This window comes from Anoplopoma fimbria, chromosome 3 (assembly GCF_027596085.1).
Source record: "Anoplopoma fimbria isolate UVic2021 breed Golden Eagle Sablefish chromosome 3, Afim_UVic_2022, whole genome shotgun sequence".
NCBI lineage: Eukaryota > Metazoa > Chordata > Actinopteri > Perciformes > Anoplopomatidae > Anoplopoma > Anoplopoma fimbria.
In genome coordinates this window covers 2875834-2894418 of record NC_072451.1, presented here as the reverse complement: position 1 = coordinate 2894418, position 18585 = coordinate 2875834, and the positions used below count along the sequence as shown (strand labels likewise).

Sequence of the window (18585 nt, the reverse complement as noted above, 5' to 3'; positions counted from 1 at the left end):
ATTCTATTGGGGACAACAATGAAGAAAACTTTAGAAACTTCTATGTTCCTTAAATCGCTGTGAGTAGTGTTTGAACTTACCCACCCTGGTCGTATCTTTAAGCATTATCGGTCACCTTGTATTAATATTTGGACTAAATGGAAGATTAATTGTGTTCAATCGGAGATAACACCGTAACAAGCAGTCAAATTAAGAAGCTTGTATGATTCTTTAATCGCTGTGAGTAGGGTTCGAACCTACGCGGGAAAACTCCCATTGGATTTCGAGTCCAACGCCTTAACCTCTCGGCCATCACAGCTGTTGAAAGCTCTTTGTTCCACTTTTGTCCAAAAAATCTGGTGTTGACAGGTTAATCGTGATCACTTATGATGAGATATTAGAATGAATAGTTTTCCAAAGATAATTTGGTCCTCAGAAACCTTACCACTTTTGTCCACTGATAGTGTCAAAGTCAACACAAAATTGAAGTTTCTTTCAAATAAAGTCAGTAACCTAAGATCAAAATTTGGACTGTTAACAGTATTCTTTGGGGACAACAATTTTAGAAACATGTTCTTAAATCGCTGTGACTTATTGTCTTAACATTATCGGTCACCTTGTAAATATTTGGACTAAATGGAAGATTAATTGTGTTCAATCGGAGATAACACCATAACAAGCAGTCAAATTAAGAAGCTTGTATGATTCTTTAATCGCTGTGAGTAGGGTTCGAACCTACGCGGGAAAACTCCCATTGGATTTCGAGTCCAACGCCTTAACCTCTCGGCCATCACAGCTGTTGAAGGCTCTTTGTACCACTTTTGTCCAAAAAATCGGTGTTGACAGGTTAATCGTGATCACTTATGATGAGATATTAGAATGAGAGGTTTTCTAAAGATAATCTGGTCCTCAGAAACCTTACCACTTTCGTCCACAGGGACTGCCAAAGTCAACACAAAATGGATGTCCCTTTTCTTAGCTTTAAGCACTATCGGTGACCTTGTCTTAACATTTCGACTTAATGTGATATTAACTGTGTTCAATCGGAGACAACATCATACCAAGCAGTCAAATTAAGAAGCTTGTATGATCCTTTAATCGCTGTGAGTAGGGTTCGAACCTACGCGGGAAAGCTCCCATTGGATTTCGAGTCCAACGCCTTAACCTCTCGGCCATCACAGCTGTTGAAAGCCCTTTGTTCCACTTTTGTACCAAAAAATCTGTGTTGACAGGTTAATCGTTGTTATCACTAATGATGAGATATTAGAATTAATAGTTTTCCAAAGGGAATTTGGTTCTCATAACCTTACCACTTTTGTCCACTGATAGTGTCAAAGTCAACACAAAATTGAAGTTTCTTTCTGAAGCATAAAGCACTACCAGTAACCTAAGATCAAAATTTGGACTTAATGGAAGTTAACAGTATTCTATTGGGGACAACAATGAAGAAAACTTTAGAAACTTCTATGTTCCTTAAATCGCTGTGAGTAGTGTTTGAACTTACCCACCCTGGTCGTATCTTTAAGCATTATCGGTCACCTTGTATTAATATTTGGACTAAATGGAAGATTAATTGTGTTCAATCGGAGATAACACCGTAACAAGCAGTCAAATTAAGAAGCTTGTATGATTCTTTAATCGCTGTGAGTAGGGTTCGAACCTACGCGGGAAAACTCCCATTGGATTTCGAGTCCAACGCCTTAACCTCTCGGCCATCACAGCTGTTGAAGGCTCTTTGTACCACTTTTGTCCAAAAATCGGTGTTGACAGGTTAATCGTGATCACTTATGATGAGATATTAGAATGAGAGGTTTTCTAAAGATAATCTGGTCCTCAGAAACCTTACCACTTTCGTCCACAGGGACTGCCAAAGTCAACACAAAATGGATGTCCCTTTTCTTAGCTTTAAGCACTATCGGTGACCTTGTCTTAACATTTCGACTTAATGTGATATTAACTGTGTTCAATCGGAGACAACACCATACCAAGCAGTCAAATTAAGAAGCTTGTATGATCCTTTAATCGCTGTGAGTAGGGTTCGAACCTACGCGGGAAAGCTCCCATTGGATTTCGAGTCCAACGCCTTAACCTCTCGGCCATCACAGCTGTTGAAAGCCCTTTGTTCCACTTTTGTACCAAAAAATCTGTGTTGACAGGTTAATCGTTGTTATCACTAATGATGAGATATTAGAATTAATAGTTTTCCAAAGGGAATTTGGTTCTCATAACCTTACCACTTTTGTCCACTGATAGTGTCAAAGTCAACACAAAATTGAAGTTTCTTTCTGAAGCATAAAGCACTACCAGTAACCTAAGATCAAAATTTGGACTTAATGGAAGTTAACAGTATTCTATTGGGGACAACAATGAAGAAAACTTTAGAAACTTCTATGTTCCTTAAATCGCTGTGAGTAGTGTTTGAACTTACCCACCCTGGTCGTATCTTTAAGCATTATCGGTCACCTTGTATTAATATTTGGACTAAATGGAAGATTAATTGTGTTCAATCGGAGATAACACCGTAACAAGCAAGCAGTCAAATTAAGAAGCTTGTATGATTCTTTAATCGCTGTGAGTAGGGTTCGAACCTACGCGGGAAAACTCCCATTGGATTTCGAGTCCAACGCCTTAACCTCTCGGCCATCACAGCTGTTGAAGGCTCTTTGTACCACTTTTGTCCAAAAAATCGGTGTTGACAGGTTAATCGTGATCACTTATGATGAGATATTAGAATGAGAGGTTTTCTAAAGATAATCTGGTCCTCAGAAACCTTACCACTTTCGTCCACAGGGACTGCCAAAGTCAACACAAAATGGATGTCCCTTTTCTTAGCTTTAAGCACTATCGGTGACCTTGTCTTAACATTTCGACTTAATGTGATATTAACTGTGTTCAATCGGAGACAACACCATACCAAGCAGTCAAATTAAGAAGCTTGTATGATCCTTTAATCGCTGTGAGTAGGGTTCGAACCTACGCGGGAAAGCTCCCATTGGATTTCGAGTCCAACGCCTTAACCTCTCGGCCATCACAGCTGTTGAAAGCCCTTTGTTCCACTTTTGTACCAAAAAATCTGTGTTGACAGGTTAATCGTTGTTATCACTAATGATGAGATATTAGAATTAATAGTTTTCCAAAGGGAATTTGGTTCTCATAACCTTACCACTTTTGTCCACTGATAGTGTCAAAGTCAACACAAAATTGAAGTTTCTTTCTGAAGCATAAAGCACTACCAGTAACCTAAGATCAAAATTTGGACTTAATGGAAGTTAACAGTATTCTATTGGGGACAACAATGAAGAAAACTTTAGAAACTTCTATGTTCCTTAAATCGCTGTGAGTAGTGTTTGAACTTACCCACCCTGGTCGTATCTTTAAGCATTATCGGTCACCTTGTATTAATATTTGGACTAAATGGAAGATTAATTGTGTTCAATCGGAGATAACACCGTAACAAGCAGTCAAATTAAGAAGCTTGTATGATTCTTTAATCGCTGTGAGTAGGGTTCGAACCTACGCGGGAAAACTCCCATTGGATTTCGAGTCCAACGCCTTAACCTCTCGGCCATCACAGCTGTTGAAGGCTCTTTGTACCACTTTTGTCCAAAAAATCGGTGTTGACAGGTTAATCGTGATCACTTATGATGAGATATTAGAATGAGAGGTTTTCTAAAGATAATCTGGTCCTCAGAAACCTTACCACTTTCGTCCACAGGGACTGCCAAAGTCAACACAAAATGGATGTCCCTTTTCTTAGCTTTAAGCACTATCGGTGACCTTGTCTTAACATTTCGACTTAATGTGATATTAACTGTGTTCAATCGGAGACAACACCATACCAAGCAGTCAAATTAAGAAGCTTGTATGATCCTTTAATCGCTGTGAGTAGGGTTCGAACCTACGCGGGAAAGCTCCCATTGGATTTCGAGTCCAACGCCTTAACCTCTCGGCCATCACAGCTGTTGAAAGCCCTTTGTTCCACTTTTGTACCAAAAAATCTGTGTTGACAGGTTAATCGTTGTTATCACTAATGATGAGATATTAGAATTAATAGTTTTCCAAAGGGAATTTGGTTCTCATAACCTTACCACTTTTGTCCACTGATAGTGTCAAAGTCAACACAAAATTGAAGTTTCTTTCTGAAGCATAAAGCACTACCAGTAACCTAAGATCAAAATTTGGACTTAATGGAAGTTAACAGTATTCTATTGGGGACAACAATGAAGAAAACTTTAGAAACTTCTATGTTCCTTAAATCGCTGTGAGTAGTGTTTGAACTTACCCACCCTGGTCGTATCTTTAAGCATTATCGGTCACCTTGTATTAATATTTGGACTAAATGGAAGATTAATTGTGTTCAATCGGAGATAACACCGTAACAAGCAGTCAAATTAAGAAGCTTGTATGATTCTTTAATCGCTGTGAGTAGGGTTCGAACCTACGCGGGAAAACTCCCATTGGATTTCGAGTCCAACGCCTTAACCTCTCGGCCATCACAGCTGTTGAAGGCTCTTTGTACCACTTTTGTCCAAAGAATCGGTGTTGACAGGTTAATCGTGATCACTTATGATGAGATATTAGAATGAGAGGTTTTCTAAAGATAATCTGGTCCTCAGAAACCTTACCACTTTCGTCCACAGGGACTGCCAAAGTCAACACAAAATGGATGTCCCTTTTCTTAGCTTTAAGCACTATCGGTGACCTTGTCTTAACATTTCGACTTAATGTGATATTAACTGTGTTCAATCGGAGACAACACCATACCAAGCAGTCAAATTAAGACGCTTGTATGATCCTTTAATCGCTGTGAGTAGGGTTCGAACCTACGCGGGAAAGCTCCCATTGGATTTCGAGTCCAACGCCTTAACCTCTCGGCCATCACAGCTGTTGAAAGCCCTTTGTTCCACTTTTGTACCAAAAAATCTGTGTTGACAGGTTAATCGTTGTTATCACTAATGATGAGATATTAGAATTAATAGTTTTCCAAAGGGAATTTGGTTCTCATAACCTTACCACTTTTGTCCACTGATAGTGTCAAAGTCAACACAAAATTGAAGTTTCTTTCTGAAGCATAAAGCACTACCAGTAACCTAAGATCAAAATTTGGACTTAATGGAAGTTAACAGTATTCTATTGGGGACAACAATGAAGAAAACTTTAGAAACTTCTATGTTCCTTAAATCGCTGTGAGTAGTGTTTGAACTTACCCACCCTGGTCGTATCTTTAAGCATTATCGGTCACCTTGTATTAATATTTGGACTAAATGGAAGATTAATTGTGTTCAATCGGAGATAACACCGTAACAAGCAGTCAAATTAAGAAGCTTGTATGATTCTTTAATCGCTGTGAGTAGGGTTCGAACCTACGCGGGAAAACTCCCATTGGATTTCGAGTCCAACGCCTTAACCTCTCGGCCATCACAGCTGTTGAAGGCTCTTTGTACCACTTTTGTCCAAAAAATCGGTGTTGACAGGTTAATCGTGATCACTTATGATGAGATATTAGAATGAGAGGTTTTCTAAAGATAATCTGGTCCTCAGAAACCTTACCACTTTCGTCCACAGGGACTGCCAAAGTCAACACAAAATGGATGTCCCTTTTCTTAGCTTTAAGCACTATCGGTGACCTTGTCTTAACATTTCGACTTAATGTGATATTAACTGTGTTCAATCGGAGACAACACCATACCAAGCAGTCAAATTAAGAAGCTTGTATGATCCTTTAATCGCTGTGAGTAGGGTTCGAACCTACGCGGGAAAGCTCCCATTGGATTTCGAGTCCAACGCCTTAACCTCTCGGCCATCACAGCTGTTGAAAGCCCTTTGTTCCACTTTTGTACCAAAAAATCTGTGTTGACAGGTTAATCGTTGTTATCACTAATGATGAGATATTAGAATTAATAGTTTTCCAAAGGGAATTTGGTTCTCATAACCTTACCACTTTTGTCCACTGATAGTGTCAAAGTCAACACAAAATTGAAGTTTCTTTCTGAAGCATAAAGCACTACCAGTAACCTAAGATCAAAATTTGGACTTAATGGAAGTTAACAGTATTCTATTGGGGACAACAATGAAGAAAACTTTAGAAACTTCTATGTTCCTTAAATCGCTGTGAGTAGTGTTTGAACTTACCCACCCTGGTCGTATCTTTAAGCATTATCGGTCACCTTGTATTAATATTTGGACTAAATGGAAGATTAATTGTGTTCAATCGGAGATAACACCGCAACAAGCAGTCAAATTAAGAAGCTTGTATGATTCTTTAATCGCTGTGAGTAGGGTTCGAACCTACGCGGGAAAACTCCCATTGGATTTCGAGTCCAACGCCTTAACCTCTCGGCCATCACAGCTGTTGAAGGCTCTTTGTACCACTTTTGTCCAAAAATCGGTGTTGACAGGTTAATCGTGATCACTTATGATGAGATATTAGAATGAGAGGTTTTCTAAAGATAATCTGGTCCTCAGAAACCTTACCACTTTCGTCCACAGGGACTGCCAAAGTCAACACAAAATGGATGTCCCTTTTCTTAGCTTTAAGCACTATCGGTGACCTTGTCTTAACATTTCGACTTAATGTGATATTAACTGTGTTCAATCGGAGACAACATCATACCAAGCAGTCAAATTAAGAAGCTTGTATGATCCTTTAATCGCTGTGAGTAGGGTTCGAACCTACGCGGGAAAGCTCCCATTGGATTTCGAGTCCAACGCCTTAACCTCTCGGCCATCACAGCTGTTGAAAGCCCTTTGTTCCACTTTTGTACCAAAAAATCTGTGTTGACAGGTTAATCGTTGTTATCACTAATGATGAGATATTAGAATTAATAGTTTTCCAAAGGGAATTTGGTTCTCATAACCTTACCACTTTTGTCCACTGATAGTGTCAAAGTCAACACAAAATTGAAGTTTCTTTCTGAAGCATAAAGCACTACCAGTAACCTAAGATCAAAATTTGGACTTAATGGAAGTTAACAGTATTCTATTGGGGACAACAATGAAGAAAACTTTAGAAACTTCTATGTTCCTTAAATCGCTGTGAGTAGTGTTTGAACTTACCCACCCTGGTCGTATCTTTAAGCATTATCGGTCACCTTGTATTAATATTTGGACTAAATGGAAGATTAATTGTGTTCAATCGGAGATAACACCGCAACAAGCAGTCAAATTAAGAAGCTTGTATGATTCTTTAATCGCTGTGAGTAGGGTTCGAACCTACGCGGGAAAACTCCCATTGGATTTCGAGTCCAACGCCTTAACCTCTCGGCCATCACAGCTGTTGAAGGCTCTTTGTACCACTTTTGTCCAAAAAATCGGTGTTGACAGGTTAATCGTGATCACTTATGATGAGATATTAGAATGAGAGGTTTTCTAAAGATAATCTGGTCCTCAGAAACCTTACCACTTTCGTCCACAGGGACTGCCAAAGTCAACACAAAATGGATGTCCCTTTTCTTAGCTTTAAGCACTATCTGTGACATTGTCTTAACATTTCGACTTAATGTGATATTAACTGTGTTCAATCGGAGACAACACCATACCAAGCAGTCAAATTAAGAAGCTTGTATGATCCTTTAATCGCTGTGAGTAGGGTTCGAACCTACGCGGGAAAGCTCCCATTGGATTTCGAGTCCAACGCCTTAACCTCTCGGCCATCACAGCTGTTGAAGGCTCTTTGTACCACTTTTGTCCAAAGAATCGGTGTTGACAGGTTAATCGTGATCACTTATGATGAGATATTAGAATGAGAGGTTTTCTAAAGATAATCTGGTCCTCAGAAACCTTACCACTTTCGTCCACAGGGACTGCCAAAGTCAACACAAAATGGATGTCCCTTTTCTTAGCTTTAAGCACTATCGGTGACCTTGTCTTAACATTTCGACTTAATGTGATATTAACTGTGTTCAATCGGAGACAACATCATACCAAGCAGTCAAATTAAGAAGCTTGTATGATCCTTTAATCGCTGTGAGTAGGGTTCGAACCTACGCGGGAAAGCTCCCATTGGATTTCGAGTCCAACGCCTTAACCTCTCGGCCATCACAGCTGTTGAAAGCCCTTTGTTCCACTTTTGTACCAAAAAATCTGTGTTGACAGGTTAATCGTTGTTATCACTAATGATGAGATATTAGAATTAATAGTTTTCCAAAGGGAATTTGGTTCTCATAACCTTACCACTTTTGTCCACTGATAGTGTCAAAGTCAACACAAAATTGAAGTTTCTTTCTGAAGCATAAAGCACTACCAGTAACCTAAGATCAAAATTTGGACTTAATGGAAGTTAACAGTATTCTATTGGGGACAACAATGAAGAAAACTTTAGAAACTTCTATGTTCCTTAAATCGCTGTGAGTAGTGTTTGAACTTACCCACCCTGGTCGTATCTTTAAGCATTATCGGTCACCTTGTATTAATATTTGGACTAAATGGAAGATTAATTGTGTTCAATCGGAGATAACACCGTAACAAGCAGTCAAATTAAGAAGCTTGTATGATTCTTTAATCGCTGTGAGTAGGGTTCGAACCTACGCGGGAAAACTCCCATTGGATTTCGAGTCCAACGCCTTAACCTCTCGGCCATCACAGCTGTTGAAGGCTCTTTGTACCACTTTTGTCCAAAAAATCGGTGTTGACAGGTTAATCGTGATCACTTATGATGAGATATTAGAATGAGAGGTTTTCTAAAGATAATCTGGTCCTCAGAAACCTTACCACTTTCGTCCACAGGGACTGCCAAAGTCAACACAAAATGGATGTCCCTTTTCTTAGCTTTAAGCACTATCTGTGACATTGTCTTAACATTTCGACTTAATGTGATATTAACTGTGTTCAATCGGAGACAACACCATACCAAGCAGTCAAATTAAGAAGCTTGTATGATCCTTTAATCGCTGTGAGTAGGGTTCGAACCTACGCGGGAAAGCTCCCATTGGATTTCGAGTCCAACGCCTTAACCTCTCGGCCATCACAGCTGTTGAAGGCTCTTTGTACCACTTTTGTCCAAAGAATCGGTGTTGACAGGTTAATCGTGATCACTTATGATGAGATATTAGAATGAGAGGTTTTCTAAAGATAATCTGGTCCTCAGAAACCTTACCACTTTCGTCCACAGGGACTGCCAAAGTCAACACAAAATGGATGTCCCTTTTCTTAGCTTTAAGCACTATCGGTGACCTTGTCTTAACATTTCGACTTAATGTGATATTAACTGTGTTCAATCGGAGACAACATCATACCAAGCAGTCAAATTAAGAAGCTTGTATGATCCTTTAATCGCTGTGAGTAGGGTTCGAACCTACGCGGGAAAGCTCCCATTGGATTTCGAGTCCAACGCCTTAACCTCTCGGCCATCACAGCTGTTGAAAGCCCTTTGTTCCACTTTTGTACCAAAAAATCTGTGTTGACAGGTTAATCGTTGTTATCACTAATGATGAGATATTAGAATTAATAGTTTTCCAAAGGGAATTTGGTTCTCATAACCTTACCACTTTTGTCCACTGATAGTGTCAAAGTCAACACAAAATTGAAGTTTCTTTCTGAAGCATAAAGCACTACCAGTAACCTAAGATCAAAATTTGGACTTAATGGAAGTTAACAGTATTCTATTGGGGACAACAATGAAGAAAACTTTAGAAACTTCTATGTTCCTTAAATCGCTGTGAGTAGTGTTTGAACTTACCCACCCTGGTCGTATCTTTAAGCATTATCGGTCACCTTGTATTAATATTTGGACTAAATGGAAGATTAATTGTGTTCAATCGGAGATAACACCGCAACAAGCAGTCAAATTAAGAAGCTTGTATGATTCTTTAATCGCTGTGAGTAGGGTTCGAACCTACGCGGGAAAACTCCCATTGGATTTCGAGTCCAACGCCTTAACCTCTCGGCCATCACAGCTGTTGAAGGCTCTTTGTACCACTTTTGTCCAAAAAATCGGTGTTGACAGGTTAATCGTGATCACTTATGATGAGATATTAGAATGAGAGGTTTTCTAAAGATAATCTGGTCCTCAGAAACCTTACCACTTTCGTCCACAGGGACTGCCAAAGTCAACACAAAATGGATGTCCCTTTTCTTAGCTTTAAGCACTATCTGTGACATTGTCTTAACATTTCGACTTAATGTGATATTAACTGTGTTCAATCGGAGACAACACCATACCAAGCAGTCAAATTAAGAAGCTTGTATGATCCTTTAATCGCTGTGAGTAGGGTTCGAACCTACGCGGGAAAGCTCCCATTGGATTTCGAGTCCAACGCCTTAACCTCTCGGCCATCACAGCTGTTGAAGGCTCTTTGTACCACTTTTGTCCAAAGAATCGGTGTTGACAGGTTAATCGTGATCACTTATGATGAGATATTAGAATGAGAGGTTTTCTAAAGATAATCTGGTCCTCAGAAACCTTACCACTTTCGTCCACAGGGACTGCCAAAGTCAACAAAATGGATGTCCCTTTTCTTAGCTTTAAGCACTATCGGTGACCTTGTCTTAACATTTCGACTTAATGTGATATTAACTGTGTTCAATCGGAGACAACATCATACCAAGCAGTCAAATTAAGAAGCTTGTATGATCCTTTAATCGCTGTGAGTAGGGTTTGAATCTAGGCGGGAAGATCCCATTGGATTTCGAGTCCAACGCCTTAACCTCTCGGCCATCACAGCTGTTGAAAGCCCTTTGTTCCACTTTTGTACCAAAAAATCTGTGTTGACAGGTTAATCGTTGTTATCACTAATGATGAGATATTAGAATTAATAGTTTTCCAAAGGGAATTTGGTTCTCATAACCTTACCACTTTTGTCCACTGATAGTGTCAAAGTCAACACAAAATTGAAGTTTCTTTCTGAAGCATAAAGCACTACCAGTAACCTAAGATCAAAATTTGGACTTAATGGAAGTTAACAGTATTCTATTGGGGACAACAATGAAGAAAACTTTAGAAACTTCTATGTTCCTTAAATCGCTGTGAGTAGTGTTTGAACTTACCCACCCTGGTCGTATCTTTAAGCATTATCGGTCACCTTGTATTAATATTTGGACTAAATGGAAGATTAATTGTGTTCAATCGGAGATAACACCGCAACAAGCAGTCAAATTAAGAAGCTTGTATGATTCTTTAATCGCTGTGAGTAGGGTTCGAACCTACGCGGGAAAACTCCCATTGGATTTCGAGTCCAACGCCTTAACCTCTCGGCCATCACAGCTGTTGAAGGCTCTTTGTACCACTTTTGTCCAAAAAATCGGTGTTGACAGGTTAATCGTGATCACTTATGATGAGATATTAGAATGAGAGGTTTTCTAAAGATAATCTGGTCCTCAGAAACCTTACCACTTTCGTCCACAGGGACTGCCAAAGTCAACACAAAATGGATGTCCCTTTTCTTAGCTTTAAGCACTATCTGTGACATTGTCTTAACATTTCGACTTAATGTGATATTAACTGTGTTCAATCGGAGACAACACCATACCAAGCAGTCAAATTAAGAAGCTTGTATGATCCTTTAATCGCTGTGAGTAGGGTTCGAACCTACGCGGGAAAGCTCCCATTGGATTTCGAGTCCAACGCCTTAACCTCTCGGCCATCACAGCTGTTGAAGGCTCTTTGTACCACTTTTGTCCAAAGAATCGGTGTTGACAGGTTAATCGTGATCACTTATGATGAGATATTAGAATGAGAGGTTTTCTAAAGATAATCTGGTCCTCAGAAACCTTACCACTTTCGTCCACAGGGACTGCCAAAGTCAACACAAAATGGATGTCCCTTTTCTTAGCTTTAAGCACTATCGGTGACCTTGTCTTAACATTTCGACTTAATGTGATATTAACTGTGTTCAATCGGAGACAACATCATACCAAGCAGTCAAATTAAGAAGCTTGTATGATCCTTTAATCGCTGTGAGTAGGGTTCGAACCTACGCGGGAAAGCTCCCATTGGATTTCGAGTCCAACGCCTTAACCTCTCGGCCATCACAGCTGTTGAAAGCCCTTTGTTCCACTTTTGTACCAAAAAATCTGTGTTGACAGGTTAATCGTTGTTATCACTAATGATGAGATATTAGAATTAATAGTTTTCCAAAGGGAATTTGGTTCTCATAACCTTACCACTTTTGTCCACTGATAGTGTCAAAGTCAACACAAAATTGAAGTTTCTTTCTGAAGCATAAAGCACTACCAGTAACCTAAGATCAAAATTTGGACTTAATGGAAGTTAACAGTATTCTATTGGGGACAACAATGAAGAAAACTTTAGAAACTTCTATGTTCCTTAAATCGCTGTGAGTAGTGTTTGAACTTACCCACCCTGGTCGTATCTTTAAGCATTATCGGTCACCTTGTATTAATATTTGGACTAAATGGAAGATTAATTGTGTTCAATCGGAGATAACACCGCAACAAGCAGTCAAATTAAGAAGCTTGTATGATTCTTTAATCGCTGTGAGTAGGGTTCGAACCTACGCGGGAAAACTCCCATTGGATTTCAAGTCCAACGCCTTAACCTCTCGGCCATCACAGCTGTTGAAGGCTCTTTGTACCACTTTTGTCCAAAAAATCGGTGTTGACAGGTTAATCGTGATCACTTATGATGAGATATTAGAATGAGAGGTTTTCTAAAGATAATCTGGTCCTCAGAAACCTTACCACTTTCGTCCACAGGGACTGCCAAAGTCAACACAAAATGGATGTCCCTTTTCTTAGCTTTAAGCACTATCGGTGACCTTGTCTTAACATTTCGACTTAATGTGATATTAACTGTGTTCAATCGGAGACAACATCATACCAAGCAGTCAAATTAAGAAGCTTGTATGATCCTTTAATCGCTGTGAGTAGGGTTCGAACCTACGCGGGAAAGCTCCCATTGGATTTCGAGTCCAACGCCTTAACCTCTCGGCCATCACAGCTGTTGAAAGCCCTTTGTTCCACTTTTGTACCAAAAAATCTGTGTTGACAGGTTAATCGTTGTTATCACTAATGATGAGATATTAGAATTAATAGTTTTCCAAAGGGAATTTGGTTCTCATAACCTTACCACTTTTGTCCACTGATAGTGTCAAAGTCAACACAAAATTGAAGTTTCTTTCTGAAGCATAAAGCACTACCAGTAACCTAAGATCAAAATTTGGACTTAATGGAAGTTAACAGTATTCTATTGGGGACAACAATGAAGAAAACTTTAGAAACTTCTATGTTCCTTAAATCGCTGTGAGTAGTGTTTGAACTTACCCACCCTGGTCGTATCTTTAAGCATTATCGGTCACCTTGTATTAATATTTGGACTAAATGGAAGATTAATTGTGTTCAATCGGAGATAACACCGCAACAAGCAGTCAAATTAAGAAGCTTGTATGATTCTTTAATCGCTGTGAGTAGGGTTCGAACCTACGCGGGAAAACTCCCATTGGATTTCGAGTCCAACGCCTTAACCTCTCGGCCATCACAGCTGTTGAAGGCTCTTTGTACCACTTTTGTCCAAAAAATCGGTGTTGACAGGTTAATCGTGATCACTTATGATGAGATATTAGAATGAGAGGTTTTCTAAAGATAATCTGGTCCTCAGAAACCTTACCACTTTCGTCCACAGAGACTGCCAAAGTCAACACAAAATGGATGTCCCTTTTCTTAGCTTTAAGCACTATCGGTGACCTTGTCTTAACATTTCGACTTAATGTGATATTAACTGTGTTCAATCGGAGACAACATCATACCAAGCAGTCAAATTAAGAAGCTTGTATGATCCTTTAATCGCTGTGAGTAGGGTTCGAACCTACGCGGGAAAGCTCCCATTGGATTTCGAGTCCAACGCCTTAACCTCTCGGCCATCACAGCTGTTGAAAGCCCTTTGTTCCACTTTTGTACCAAAAAATCTGTGTTGACAGGTTAATCGTTGTTATCACTAATGATGAGATATTAGAATTAATAGTTTTCCAAAGGGAATTTGGTTCTCATAACCTTACCACTTTTGTCCACTGATAGTGTCAAAGTCAACACAAAATTGAAGTTTCTTTCTGAAGCATAAAGCACTACCAGTAACCTAAGATCAAAATTTGGACTTAATGGAAGTTAACAGTATTCTATTGGGGACAACAATGAAGAAAACTTTAGAAACTTCTATGTTCCTTAAATCGCTGTGAGTAGTGTTTGAACTTACCCACCCTGGTCGTATCTTTAAGCATTATCGGTCACCTTGTATTAATATTTGGACTAAATGGAAGATTAATTGTGTTCAATCGGAGATAACACCGCAACAAGCAGTCAAATTAAGAAGCTTGTATGATTCTTTAATCGCTGTGAGTAGGGTTCGAACCTACGCGGAAAACTCCCATTGGATTTCAGTCCAACGCCTTAACCTCTCGGCCATCACAGCTGTTGAAGGCTCTTTGTACCACTTTTGTCCAAAAAATCGGTGTTGACAGGTTAATCGTGATCACTTATGATGAGATATTAGAATGAGAGGTTTTCTAAAGATAATCTGGTCCTCAGAAACCTTACCACTTTCGTCCACAGAGACTGCCAAAGTCAACACAAAATGGATGTCCCTTTTCTTAGCTTTAAGCACTATCGGTGACCTTGTCTTAACATTTCGACTTAATGTGATATTAACTGTGTTCAATCGGAGACAACATCATACCAAGCAGTCAAATTAAGAAGCTTGTATGATCCTTTAATCGCTGTGAGTAGGGTTCGAACCTACGCGGGAAAGCTCCCATTGGATTTCGAGTCCAACGCCTTAACCTCTCGGCCATCACAGCTGTTGAAAGCCCTTTGTTCCACTTTTGTACCAAAAAATCTGTGTTGACAGGTTAATCGTTGTTATCACTAATGATGAGATATTAGAATTAATAGTTTTCCAAAGGGAATTTGGTTCTCATAACCTTACCACTTTTGTCCACTGATAGTGTCAAAGTCAACACAAAATTGAAGTTTCTTTCTGAAGCATAAAGCACTACCAGTAACCTAAGATCAAAATTTGGACTTAATGGAAGTTAACAGTATTCTATTGGGGACAACAATGAAGAAAACTTTAGAAACTTCTATGTTCCTTAAATCGCTGTGAGTAGTGTTTGAACTTACCCACCCTGGTCGTATCTTTAAGCATTATCGGTCACCTTGTATTAATATTTGGACTAAATGGAAGATTAATTGTGTTCAATCGGAGATAACACCGCAACAAGCAGTCAAATTAAGAAGCTTGTATGATTCTTTAATCGCTGTGAGTAGGGTTCGAACCTACGCGGGAAAACTCCCATTGGATTTCGAGTCCAACGCCTTAACCTCTCGGCCATCACAGCTGTTGAAGGCTCTTTGTACCACTTTTGTCCAAAAAATCGGTGTTGACAGGTTAATCGTGATCACTTATGATGAGATATTAGAATGAGAGGTTTTCTAAAGATAATCTGGTCCTCAGAAACCTTACCACTTTCGTCCACAGAGACTGCCAAAGTCAACACAAAATGGATGTCCCTTTTCTTAGCTTTAAGCACTATCGGTGACCTTGTCTTAACATTTCGACTTAATGTGATATTAACTGTGTTCAATCGGAGACAACATCATACCAAGCAGTCAAATTAAGAAGCTTGTATGATCCTTTAATCGCTGTGAGTAGGGTTCGAACCTACGCGGGAAAGCTCCCATTGGATTTCGAGTCCAACGCCTTAACCTCTCGGCCATCACAGCTGTTGAAAGCCCTTTGTTCCACTTTTGTACCAAAAAATCTGTGTTGACAGGTTAATCGTTGTTATCACTAATGATGAGATATTAGAATTAATAGTTTTCCAAAGGGAATTTGGTTCTCATAACCTTACCACTTTTGTCCACTGATAGTGTCAAAGTCAACACAAAATTGAAGTTTCTTTCTGAAGCATAAAGCACTACCAGTAACCTAAGATCAAAATTTGGACTTAATGGAAGTTAACAGTATTCTATTGGGGACAACAATGAAGAAAACTTTAGAAACTTCTATGTTCCTTAAATCGCTGTGAGTAGTGTTTGAACTTACCCACCCTGGTCGTATCTTTAAGCATTATCGGTCACCTTGTATTAATATTTGGACTAAATGGAAGATTAATTGTGTTCAATCGGAGATAACACCGCAACAAGCAGTCAAATTAAGAAGCTTGTATGATTCTTTAATCGCTGTGAGTAGGGTTCGAACCTACGCGGGAAAACTCCCATTGGATTTCGAGTCCAACGCCTTAACCTCTCGGCCATCACAGCTGTTGAAGGCTCTTTGTACCACTTTTGTCCAAAAAATCGGTGTTGACAGGTTAATCGTGATCACTTATGATGAGATATTAGAATGAGAGGTTTTCTAAAGATAATCTGGTCCTCAGAAACCTTACCACTTTCGTCCACAGAGACTGCCAAAGTCAACACAAAATGGATGTCCCTTTTCTTAGCTTTAAGCACTATCGGTGACCTTGTCTTAACATTTCGACTTAATGTGATATTAACTGTGTTCAATCGGAGACAACATCATACCAAGCAGTCAAATTAAGAAGCTTGTATGATCCTTTAATCGCTGTGAGTAGGGTTCGAACCTACGCGGGAAAGCTCCCATTGGATTTCGAGTCCAACGCCTTAACCTCTCGGCCATCACAGCTGTTGAAAGCCCTTTGTTCCACTTTTGTACCAAAAAATCTGTGTTGACAGGTTAATCGTTGTTATCACTAATGATGAGATATTAGAATTAATAGTTTTCCAAAGGGAATTTGGTTCTCATAACCTTACCACTTTTGTCCACTGATAGTGTCAAAGTCAACACAAAATTGAAGTTTCTTTCTGAAGCATAAAGCACTACCAGTAACCTAAGATCAAAATTTGGACTTAATGGAAGTTAACAGTATTCTATTGGGGACAACAATGAAGAAAACTTTAGAAACTTCTATGTTCCTTAAATCGCTGTGAGTAGTGTTTGAACTTACCCACCCTGGTCGTATCTTTAAGCATTATCGGTCACCTTGTATTAATATTTGGACTAAATGGAAGATTAATTGTGTTCAATCGGAGATAACACCGCAACAAGCAGTCAAATTAAGAAGCTTGTATGATTCTTTAATCGCTGTGAGTAGGGTTCGAACCTACGCGGGAAAACTCCCATTGGATTTCGAGTCCAACGCCTTAACCTCTCGGCCATCACAGCTGTTGAAGGCTCTTTGTACCACTTTTGTCCAAAAAATCGGTGTTGACAGGTTAATCGTGATCACTTATGATGAGATATTAGAATGAGAGGTTTTCTAAAGATAATCTGGTCCTCAGAAACCTTACCACTTTCGTCCACAGGGACTGCCAAAGTCAACACAAAATGGATGTCCCTTTTCTTAGCTTTAAGCACTATCGGTGACCTTGTCTTAACATTTCGACTTAATGTGATATTAACTGTGTTCAATCGGAGACAACATCATACCAAGCAGTCAAATTAAGAAGCTTGTATGATCCTTTAATCGCTGTGAGTAGGGTTCGAACCTACGCGGGAAAGCTCCCATTGGATTTCGAGTCCAACGCCTTAACCTCTCGGCCATCACAGCTGTTGAAAGCCCTTTGTTCCACTTTTGTACCAAAAAATCTGTGTTGACAGGTTAATCGTTGTTATCACTAATGATGAGATATTAGAATTAATAGTTTTCCAAAGGGAATTTGGTTCTCATAACCTTACCACTTTTGTCCACTGATAGTGTCAAAGTCAACACAAAATTGAAGTTTCTTTCTGAAGCATAAAGCACTACCAGTAACCTAAGATCAAAATTTGGACTTAATGGAAGTTAACAGTATTCTATTGGGGACAACAATGAAGAAAACTTTAGAAACTTCTATGTTCCTTAAATCGCTGTGAGTAGTGTTTGAACTTACCCACCCTGGTCGTATCTTTAAGCATTATCGGTCACCTTGTATTAATATTTGGACTAAATGGAAGATTAATTGTGTTCAATCGGAGATAACACCGCAACAAGCAGTCAAATTAAGAAGCTTGTATGATTCTTTAATCGCTGTGAGTAGGGTTCGAACCTACGCGGGAAAACTCCCATTGGATTTCGAGTCCAACGCCTTAACCTCTCGGCCATCACAGCTGTTGAAGGCTCTTTGTACCACTTTTGTCCAAAAAATCGGTGTTGACAGGTTAATCGTGATCACTTATGATGAGATATTAGAATGAGAGGTTTTCTAAAGATAATCTGGTCCTCAGAAACCTTACCACTTTCGTCCACAGGGACTGCCAAAGTCAACACAAAATGGATGTCCCTTTTCTTAGCTTTAAGCACTATCGGTGACCTTGTCTTAACATTTCGACTTAATGTGATATTAACTGTGTTCAATCGGAGACAACACCATACCAAGCAGTCAAATTAAGAAGCTTGTATGATCCTTTAATCGCTGTGAGTAGGGTTCGAACCTACGCGGGAAAGCTCCCATTGGATTTCGAGTCCAACGCCTTAACCTCTCGGCCATCACAGCTGTTGAAAGCCCTTTGTTCCACTTTTGTACCAAAAAATCTGTGTTGACAGGTTAATCGTTGTTATCACTAATGATGAGATATTAGAATTAATAGTTTTCCAAAGGGAATTTGGTTCTCATAACCTTACCACTTTTGTCCACTGATAGTGTCAAAGTCAACAC

At 39.4% G+C, this 18585-nt stretch overlaps 1 protein-coding gene and 40 non-coding genes across 41 annotated transcripts in view; 1 reads left to right on the top strand and 40 right to left on the bottom strand.

The window, feature by feature from the left end:
* LOC129116848 (double-stranded RNA-specific editase B2-like) overlaps positions 1–18585 on the top strand; it is a 53401-nt gene that overhangs the window by 13123 nt on the left and 21693 nt on the right. The gene's annotated exons all lie outside the window — the stretch shown is intronic.
* trnas-cga (transfer RNA serine (anticodon CGA)) lies at positions 216–298 on the bottom strand. The gene has a single exon. It is a non-coding gene; the product is annotated as a tRNA-Ser (tRNA).
* trnas-cga (transfer RNA serine (anticodon CGA)) lies at positions 694–776 on the bottom strand. The gene has a single exon. It is a non-coding gene; the product is annotated as a tRNA-Ser (tRNA).
* Positions 1079–1161, bottom strand: trnas-cga (transfer RNA serine (anticodon CGA)). Its single transcript has one exon. It is a non-coding gene; the product is annotated as a tRNA-Ser (tRNA).
* trnas-cga (transfer RNA serine (anticodon CGA)) lies at positions 1619–1701 on the bottom strand. The gene has a single exon. It is a non-coding gene; the product is annotated as a tRNA-Ser (tRNA).
* trnas-cga (transfer RNA serine (anticodon CGA)) lies at positions 2003–2085 on the bottom strand. Its single transcript has one exon. It is a non-coding gene; the product is annotated as a tRNA-Ser (tRNA).
* On the bottom strand, positions 2547–2629 carry trnas-cga (transfer RNA serine (anticodon CGA)). The gene has a single exon. It is a non-coding gene; the product is annotated as a tRNA-Ser (tRNA).
* trnas-cga (transfer RNA serine (anticodon CGA)) lies at positions 2932–3014 on the bottom strand. The gene has a single exon. It is a non-coding gene; the product is annotated as a tRNA-Ser (tRNA).
* Positions 3472–3554, bottom strand: trnas-cga (transfer RNA serine (anticodon CGA)). The gene has a single exon. It is a non-coding gene; the product is annotated as a tRNA-Ser (tRNA).
* On the bottom strand, positions 3857–3939 carry trnas-cga (transfer RNA serine (anticodon CGA)). Its single transcript has one exon. It is a non-coding gene; the product is annotated as a tRNA-Ser (tRNA).
* trnas-cga (transfer RNA serine (anticodon CGA)) lies at positions 4397–4479 on the bottom strand. The gene has a single exon. It is a non-coding gene; the product is annotated as a tRNA-Ser (tRNA).
* trnas-cga (transfer RNA serine (anticodon CGA)) lies at positions 4782–4864 on the bottom strand. Its single transcript has one exon. It is a non-coding gene; the product is annotated as a tRNA-Ser (tRNA).
* Positions 5322–5404, bottom strand: trnas-cga (transfer RNA serine (anticodon CGA)). The gene has a single exon. It is a non-coding gene; the product is annotated as a tRNA-Ser (tRNA).
* On the bottom strand, positions 5707–5789 carry trnas-cga (transfer RNA serine (anticodon CGA)). The gene has a single exon. It is a non-coding gene; the product is annotated as a tRNA-Ser (tRNA).
* Positions 6247–6329, bottom strand: trnas-cga (transfer RNA serine (anticodon CGA)). Its single transcript has one exon. It is a non-coding gene; the product is annotated as a tRNA-Ser (tRNA).
* On the bottom strand, positions 6631–6713 carry trnas-cga (transfer RNA serine (anticodon CGA)). Its single transcript has one exon. It is a non-coding gene; the product is annotated as a tRNA-Ser (tRNA).
* On the bottom strand, positions 7171–7253 carry trnas-cga (transfer RNA serine (anticodon CGA)). Its single transcript has one exon. It is a non-coding gene; the product is annotated as a tRNA-Ser (tRNA).
* trnas-cga (transfer RNA serine (anticodon CGA)) lies at positions 7556–7638 on the bottom strand. The gene has a single exon. It is a non-coding gene; the product is annotated as a tRNA-Ser (tRNA).
* Positions 7941–8023, bottom strand: trnas-cga (transfer RNA serine (anticodon CGA)). Its single transcript has one exon. It is a non-coding gene; the product is annotated as a tRNA-Ser (tRNA).
* Positions 8481–8563, bottom strand: trnas-cga (transfer RNA serine (anticodon CGA)). The gene has a single exon. It is a non-coding gene; the product is annotated as a tRNA-Ser (tRNA).
* On the bottom strand, positions 8866–8948 carry trnas-cga (transfer RNA serine (anticodon CGA)). Its single transcript has one exon. It is a non-coding gene; the product is annotated as a tRNA-Ser (tRNA).
* trnas-cga (transfer RNA serine (anticodon CGA)) lies at positions 9251–9333 on the bottom strand. The gene has a single exon. It is a non-coding gene; the product is annotated as a tRNA-Ser (tRNA).
* trnas-cga (transfer RNA serine (anticodon CGA)) lies at positions 9791–9873 on the bottom strand. The gene has a single exon. It is a non-coding gene; the product is annotated as a tRNA-Ser (tRNA).
* On the bottom strand, positions 10176–10258 carry trnas-cga (transfer RNA serine (anticodon CGA)). The gene has a single exon. It is a non-coding gene; the product is annotated as a tRNA-Ser (tRNA).
* Positions 10559–10640, bottom strand: trnas-cga (transfer RNA serine (anticodon CGA)). Its single transcript has one exon. It is a non-coding gene; the product is annotated as a tRNA-Ser (tRNA).
* trnas-cga (transfer RNA serine (anticodon CGA)) lies at positions 11098–11180 on the bottom strand. Its single transcript has one exon. It is a non-coding gene; the product is annotated as a tRNA-Ser (tRNA).
* Positions 11483–11565, bottom strand: trnas-cga (transfer RNA serine (anticodon CGA)). The gene has a single exon. It is a non-coding gene; the product is annotated as a tRNA-Ser (tRNA).
* Positions 11868–11950, bottom strand: trnas-cga (transfer RNA serine (anticodon CGA)). Its single transcript has one exon. It is a non-coding gene; the product is annotated as a tRNA-Ser (tRNA).
* On the bottom strand, positions 12408–12490 carry trnas-uga (transfer RNA serine (anticodon UGA)). Its single transcript has one exon. It is a non-coding gene; the product is annotated as a tRNA-Ser (tRNA).
* Positions 12793–12875, bottom strand: trnas-cga (transfer RNA serine (anticodon CGA)). The gene has a single exon. It is a non-coding gene; the product is annotated as a tRNA-Ser (tRNA).
* On the bottom strand, positions 13333–13415 carry trnas-cga (transfer RNA serine (anticodon CGA)). The gene has a single exon. It is a non-coding gene; the product is annotated as a tRNA-Ser (tRNA).
* On the bottom strand, positions 13718–13800 carry trnas-cga (transfer RNA serine (anticodon CGA)). The gene has a single exon. It is a non-coding gene; the product is annotated as a tRNA-Ser (tRNA).
* Positions 14641–14723, bottom strand: trnas-cga (transfer RNA serine (anticodon CGA)). Its single transcript has one exon. It is a non-coding gene; the product is annotated as a tRNA-Ser (tRNA).
* Positions 15181–15263, bottom strand: trnas-cga (transfer RNA serine (anticodon CGA)). The gene has a single exon. It is a non-coding gene; the product is annotated as a tRNA-Ser (tRNA).
* trnas-cga (transfer RNA serine (anticodon CGA)) lies at positions 15566–15648 on the bottom strand. Its single transcript has one exon. It is a non-coding gene; the product is annotated as a tRNA-Ser (tRNA).
* Positions 16106–16188, bottom strand: trnas-cga (transfer RNA serine (anticodon CGA)). Its single transcript has one exon. It is a non-coding gene; the product is annotated as a tRNA-Ser (tRNA).
* Positions 16491–16573, bottom strand: trnas-cga (transfer RNA serine (anticodon CGA)). Its single transcript has one exon. It is a non-coding gene; the product is annotated as a tRNA-Ser (tRNA).
* Positions 17031–17113, bottom strand: trnas-cga (transfer RNA serine (anticodon CGA)). Its single transcript has one exon. It is a non-coding gene; the product is annotated as a tRNA-Ser (tRNA).
* trnas-cga (transfer RNA serine (anticodon CGA)) lies at positions 17416–17498 on the bottom strand. The gene has a single exon. It is a non-coding gene; the product is annotated as a tRNA-Ser (tRNA).
* trnas-cga (transfer RNA serine (anticodon CGA)) lies at positions 17956–18038 on the bottom strand. Its single transcript has one exon. It is a non-coding gene; the product is annotated as a tRNA-Ser (tRNA).
* Positions 18341–18423, bottom strand: trnas-cga (transfer RNA serine (anticodon CGA)). The gene has a single exon. It is a non-coding gene; the product is annotated as a tRNA-Ser (tRNA).